The sequence below is a fragment of the Echinops telfairi genome, unplaced genomic scaffold (assembly GCF_000313985.2).
Source record: "Echinops telfairi isolate 266 unplaced genomic scaffold, ASM31398v2 ScPeMD7_2291;HRSCAF=2852, whole genome shotgun sequence".
Lineage (NCBI taxonomy): Eukaryota > Metazoa > Chordata > Mammalia > Afrosoricida > Tenrecidae > Echinops > Echinops telfairi.
This window is the reverse complement of record NW_022106189.1, coordinates 44,895,183-44,901,497: the sequence shown is the minus strand read 5'-3', so window position 1 is coordinate 44,901,497 and position 6,315 is coordinate 44,895,183. Positions and strand designations below refer to the sequence as shown.

The following is a 6,315-nucleotide window of genomic DNA, read 5'->3' as shown; positions in this document are numbered from 1 at the left end:
GACGACGGCAAACCTGCCTCCCCCGTCCCATCCTGTTGCCCTACTGGGACCAACCTCCTTCTGCTCTGCCTCTCCTTCCCTGTCCCAAACAGCAGCGAGAGCTTCCGTGTTCCTGCTGTGCCCTGGAGACCCTGCAAGCTGGCAGTGTGCTGGGCTGCTAACGAAAGGTTGAGGGTTTGAGTCCACTCAGAGGTACCTCTGAAGAGAAGCCTGGAGACCACGCAGAAAACCAGCCTGCAGAGACCAGCCCAGATCACGGCCTGCTGTGTCACCTGGGGGTCTCCCCGAGCGGCTCACAGCCCAGGCGCTAGCTAAGCCAGAAGACAGCAGGTACCTCCCGCCCACATGCAGCAGCGAGTGGGGCTTTGTTGAGAATCATGGAGGTGGCTAAGAACCTTAGTGGCACTGCGGGTCAGGCGTCGGGACTCACACCTGTAGGTTTCTGGGAGGTTCAAACTCACCCAGCCACTCCTTGTGAGAAAGTTGAGGTGTCTGTTCCCATTACGATGGGGGGTGGGGTGGGTGGGGGTGAGGGGTAGGGGACGGGATGGAGAACCCGGAAGAGAATGCATGCAGACAAAGTCTCCACGCTGGCATTTAAGGAGTCTGGGAGGCAGACTGGCGAGGAAGGCCTTCAGCTTCATGAGCTGGCGATGAATCCCAGTCACATTCTCCAGACTCAAAATCGTCCCCACAGTCTCCCCCCATAATAGCCCTACTCTTAGGATGCTTCTTACAAGCAAGCACATGACTGCTTACGATACGCTTGAAGGTTGTCTGCCAGGGAGAGCAGTCAGACCCCCTTGTCTGTCCCACACCCTAAGTGCAGCCAGCTCCCTTCTGAGAAGGATCACAGATTGCCCCCCTGGAGACGAGCTCTCAGGGCCACCTAAGGTAAGGTGACCAGATTTAAAGAGGGACACCATTGACGGGGGTGGGGTGGGGGTGTTCTTGATTAAAGATTTGGTCTATCTATATGGACCAAATAGTTTGTTGTGCATTCTTTCCAAAAATCGGGACTTTTTTAAAACACCAAAAAGCGGGACGTATGGTGGCCTTAACCTAAGGTCAAGCCAGAGAAGGGACCACCAAGGCTAAGCTGCCATCTTAACTCTGGAACCTGTCTGCCTTGTTACATACGTGCCTTCCTGACACATGTGGGCCCCTAGCACCTCCTTTTCCTGCTACGGAGGTGTACGGCGTGGCTGGCTTGCCTGGCGATTAATTATGCCTGGAAATGCACTTGCGCGCTCTTTCTGGTTCCAGGCTCCATGGAAGAGGGGAGCCCTTGCATGCCTTGTCTGATGTCTCTTTTACTGACCCTTCAACGACACAACCCTCCCTCCTTGGGACCAATTCGGTTGTGGAGGCAGGTCCCCCACACGATGACAGCCTGGGAACCCCCCGGGGGAAGCTCTACTCTGTCCTACAGGGTGGCTGTGAGTCGGAATTGACTTCACAACACAGGACATCAGGGAGAGTCACAGGAGTCCCCCTGGAGAGGTGGCACTTGAGCTGGCAAGGGACCGGGGAGGTAGGCAGGGTGGTGTCTGTGGAGATTGGAAACAGATTCAACACCACTCTTCTCCCATGTCGCTGTATCTATGCACCACGCCTCGCAGGCAGGTGGACACGGATAGTGGACTGGCCCGTTTACCATCCCTCTGGGGAGAAGGGAGTCACCCCAGAAGCAGGGTGAGAGAATCCCGTGGCCCCTAAGCAGCCAGCAGCGCTTGTGTGAGATCCTTGTCTCAAGTGGGAGAGATAGCAGAGGTCGCCGCACCCAGACTGTGAGGCAGCAGGGCCCATCGGGCCAGGCAGAGGCCAAGTGACCACGTGGCTGAGAGGCCGAGGATCAGAGAGAGAGGTACCTGCCCCCAGCACAGCTGAGAACTGCTGTGGGCCCCCCCACCCCCCCACCACACAGTACCGCACAGCTTTGTAGCCTGTTCAACACACTGCCGTCGGCATCACTTCCGACTCATAGTGACCCGAGGTAGGGTTCCCAAGGCTGTACATCTTCACAGGAGCAGACAGCCTCATCTTTCCCCTACAAGGAGGCTTGTGGTTTTGAACACCGACCTTGCAGTTTGCAGTCCTACACTCAGCTGACTTTTGTCAGCTGGTAGCTTCCTGAATAAGCCCCTATAAAAAGCGAGTGCTGTCAAGTTCTGACTATTGAATGAATGGATGGACTCGGCAGAATGAATGAACCCAGGGGAGGAACAGAGCGCCGTGGGAAGGCTGGTGGGTGTCTGAATAGGGTAGAGGGGGGTGGAGGTTGGAGGCATGTCTGACCTCTGCCCTGTAGCACTGGCCTTGGGCTGGTGCGGCATTGACTTCTCCTTCTTCCTGCTGACACAGGGCAGGGGTCAGATGCAGGCCCTGGGCTATTTCCTCGCAGGCAGAGCAAGAGTCCAGACAGAAACTCTGGGTCCCCATTGACTTGTTTTGTTGGAGACACCGTAGGGAAGAGGTGGGAGGACCCCTGGACCTGGCCGTGGATCCTTGGAGACAAGCTCAGGCTCCCAATGGGGAGCACTGAGCTGGAGATTTGAGCTGGGGAATTCATGACTGAGCAAGGAGACATCAGAGGCTGTGCCGGTCGTTCAGAGAGAACCTGCGCTAGGATGCTGGCTGTGCAAGTAGAGAAGACGGAAGAATGGATGGAGCCTTGGCCCATTTGGGAGCTAACCATCTACTGGACTTGACGATGGATTAAAATCAGAGCCTGCTCAGGAGTGTCAGCCAGTCAATGTAGAAGCCTCAATGTGCAGTGCCTACCAATTCCCATGGTGTAAACACTTGTGCTAGGTTGATGGATTCCATCTGATGAATAGAGTCTTGGGAAGAGATGCACCCCATTGGCTCTCAGTGGTCCCAGTTGACTCCCACCACCCCTGGGGTTCATGGGCGTGAGGACTGCCCACCACAATGGGGAGGCAGTGGACGGGGCGATGGAGAGAGCAATCAGTCGGGGATCCAGAGTTGGGTCTTGTCCACGTGGAGTCGGGGTGCTTGCAGACCTCTGTGACCTGTTCGTGAGCTCACATCTCCCTCTAACCTGTGAACTCCGAGTCTTGCTCCTTGTGGGCACCTAGAAGGGCCATGGGGTGCATCTTCACTGAACTGGTGACGAGTCCCTGGGCCTCAGGCCAGCCAGGCTCTGTGAGGATCTTCCAAGGCAGGCTGTCAGGGGCGAGGTGGCAGGGCGGCCCCGGGACCAGCCAGCAGATATGGTGAGCCAGCAGGTGCAGGACAACCGACCGGGGGAAAAGATTAACAACACAAGCTGTGATGTATGGCACCCGCTACCAGATGCTGTTACATTGGCTACCAGATGCGCGGTTGAATGAGTCTTCCCAGCATCCTCGGAGGCAGGTCCTGTTGTTGGCAACACTAAGAGATAAGCACATGGAGGGGTGGCGAGGGCAGTGCTGCACACGTGGACGGAGACCCCCAAGTCTCGCTTATCTTCCGTTCCTCCCAAGTCCATCCCCAAAGCCCGGACAGGGCTTTCTCGGCAACTCCCCGCGATCGCCCTGGGTGGAGACCTAACTACCTAAGTTGTGGCGGTTGCTTCTGGTTGGTTGTCATCATCTTCCTTACCTTTCTTGTTGCCGCCGCGACCTTCCACAGCATCACCAATATCTCCATCACTGTTGTGACCCTCTTCACCCTCCTGAGTGTCTCCATGGTCATCTTCAACACTGCTGTCACCATCATCAACCCCATCATCTCCACTGTCACCGCCATCTCCATCACTGTTACTTCATCTTTCTACGGTCATCTTCACCATCACCGTTATCCCCAGCACCTCCACCATTCTCCATCTCTTCCCCCTACGACACCCTCTTCACCACCACTGGAGCTTTCATCCCCATTGCCATCTTCACCATCACCACCAGATAAGGGCACAACCGGGGATGGCCCCTTGCCTGGATCGGGCCCTTCCCTGCAGCGAGAGATCAAGGGCCCCTTGGTCATTTTACAGGGAGGGGAACCGCTGGAATGGCGCTCCAGGCAGGCACCACCCAGAGGGGCCGCAGAGCGAGGAGGGTGTTGGGTCTTTATAGGTGAGATTCATGCCTCGCTGCTGGGCTGTGTCGGAGCAGGACCTGACAGGCCCTGGGCTGCTTGCGCGGATTTCTCGAATTTCTCGCTTTCCATGTTGGGCAGTCTGCCATTTGACCCTGCATGGCGCCTGCCAGCGGGCACTGTCAGGTCTGGACAGGGCCTTTGGAGGCTGGAGGTGGAAGGCGCAGCCTGGCTGGGGTGCTGAGGTGTCTGCTGTAGGGTGAGGGGCCCCCTGCCATCCTCATCTCAGGGCAGCTGACCTGCAGCACAGGTGGAGGTGTTTGGGTGGCGGAATCGATCGGAGGCACTGGAGGTGAGCCTCCTCCAGCTGGGCCTGGCTTCAGCTTCAGCTTCGAGGATGGGCCTGTGCCTCTGGCCGGAGGGGGCTCTGGACCTCGCTCCAGGACGCCACGCGTTCTCCACTTGACCAGGGCGGTGGTCCCCAGTCTAGGGCAGGGCCCGGTCTCTTCCGCCTCTTGTGCGTCCCTCCCGCTGAGATCTGTGGTCCATGGAGGCTGGACTCTTGCCCGGAATCCTGGGCATGGGCTCTCTGTGCTCAGAGGGAGCTGTCACAAGAGACCACCAGTCCCAGGTGGAGTAGCTGACGTCACTCAAGCGACGGGCAAGTTGTTCACTCACCCCGCACACCAGGAATATGCCCTGGGACCGAGCCCCCTGCTGCTTTCTTCCTGGAGTGGCCATGGCCCCTGGGAAGGGGTCTCAGCAACCTTGCCCTTCATTGATTCTCTGCCATCAAGTTCGTTCTCACCCACAGCGACCTGCAGGGCAGAGCAGAACTACCCCATGGGTTCCCCAGGCTGTAAATCTGTACAGGAACACACAGCCTCAATGTTCTCCATAGGAGCGGCAGGTGGGTTTGAACTGCAGACCTTGAGGTTAGCAGTCCAACACTGACCCAACACCATCTCCAGGGCACCTTCCTTCACTCACTGCCATCGAGTTAATGCTGACTCAGGGACAGGTAGAGAGAAGTGGGGACAGGGGGTTGTCCGTCTGCATGCCTGAAGGTCCCCTACAGGAGATTGGAAGAGAATCAGGTGAGCCCTGAGCCAGCCACAAAGACTTACTGGGAATCAGGTGAGCCCTGGGCCAGCCACAAAGACTTACTGGGTATGTGTCAAGTCAAGCCCGAGCCAGGCACACCTGGGCTTAATTCAGTCAACAAGGTCAACCAATACCTTCCACCACGCCTTCCAGCCAGAGGTCTCAAACACTTTTACCGCGAGACCCCCTGCCCTTTCCCCCACTTCTTCCTCACCCTTCTGCTCCCGTCCTGTGCCTGCTCGGCAGTGCCATGGTCTCCCTGGCCTCAGGCTGCCACGTGTGGGTGTGCCCATGTGCCACCAGGTTGCCCATGTTCAGTGACTGTAAAACCTGAAATTTCTTCTGTCCTTTATGAAAATCCACTCGGATCACAAACCAGGCTTTGGTGTGAATACTTTCTCGTGCAAAGCCAAGAACCGAGGTACTTCCCACCCCAGAAACCTAAGAACAGCGTCCCCCTGTGGGTGTGTGAGGCGGTGACTGTTGGCCGGGAGTAGAAAGCCCAGTTTTTCTCCCACGGAGCTGCTGGGGGGTTGAAACTGCCGACCACGCGGATTGCAGCCCAATTCAGAACCACTACCTCACCAGGGCTCCATACCCCTCACCGAGAGCCACCAGAAGGTTCCACATCAGCAGTGAGCTAAGGGGAGGGCATACGATAGGGGAGGCATTGGCACAGACCTGGTGCTGAAGGAGGAAGAGACGAGGTCCTCCGAGGAATGGATGTAGTGGTGGGGCTGGAGTAGCCTGGGTCGCTGCAGAGAGGGGGCCAGGTGAGAACCAGGCCGGGGAAACTGAGAGGAGGGGTCTGTGCTGCACCCGAGGGTCCAGGAGTGGGGTGCTGGCTTTAGGGCTGGCTGGCCAGGAATAGGGCTCAGGTCTGTCTCCTCAGGCCAGGGGAGGTCTAGGGCGAATGCTGAGGGCATCAGGGGCCTGATTTCAGGAAAGGATCCAGGTCAAGGCCACTTCCTGTTCCCTGGGAGGAAGGGGCGGAGCTGGATTCCAGGAGGGGGCAGGGCTAGCATCAAGGATGTCCTGTAGGGTTGGAGGGAAGGTGAGGAATTGCACCAACCCTCCCCATCCCAAAAGTCATTTCTGCCTCCCGGACCATCACGCACCTGCCCTTGGGGCAGTGGTTCTCAACCTTCTTAATGCCTTTAATACAGTTTAATG

General features: G+C 57.4%; 1 protein-coding gene across 1 annotated transcript in view; it reads right to left on the bottom strand.

Annotated features, from left to right (window-relative positions):
• LOC101642357 (oxidative stress-induced growth inhibitor 1) overlaps positions 1-5,839 on the bottom strand; it is a 50,917-nt gene extending 45,078 nt beyond the window's left edge. The window contains exon 1 of the mRNA XM_045293567.1: positions 5,824-5,839. The gene's annotated coding sequence lies outside the window, so the exon portion shown is untranslated. The remainder of the gene's footprint in view (positions 1-5,823) is intronic.
• Between the last annotated feature and the right edge of the window lie 476 nt (positions 5,840-6,315).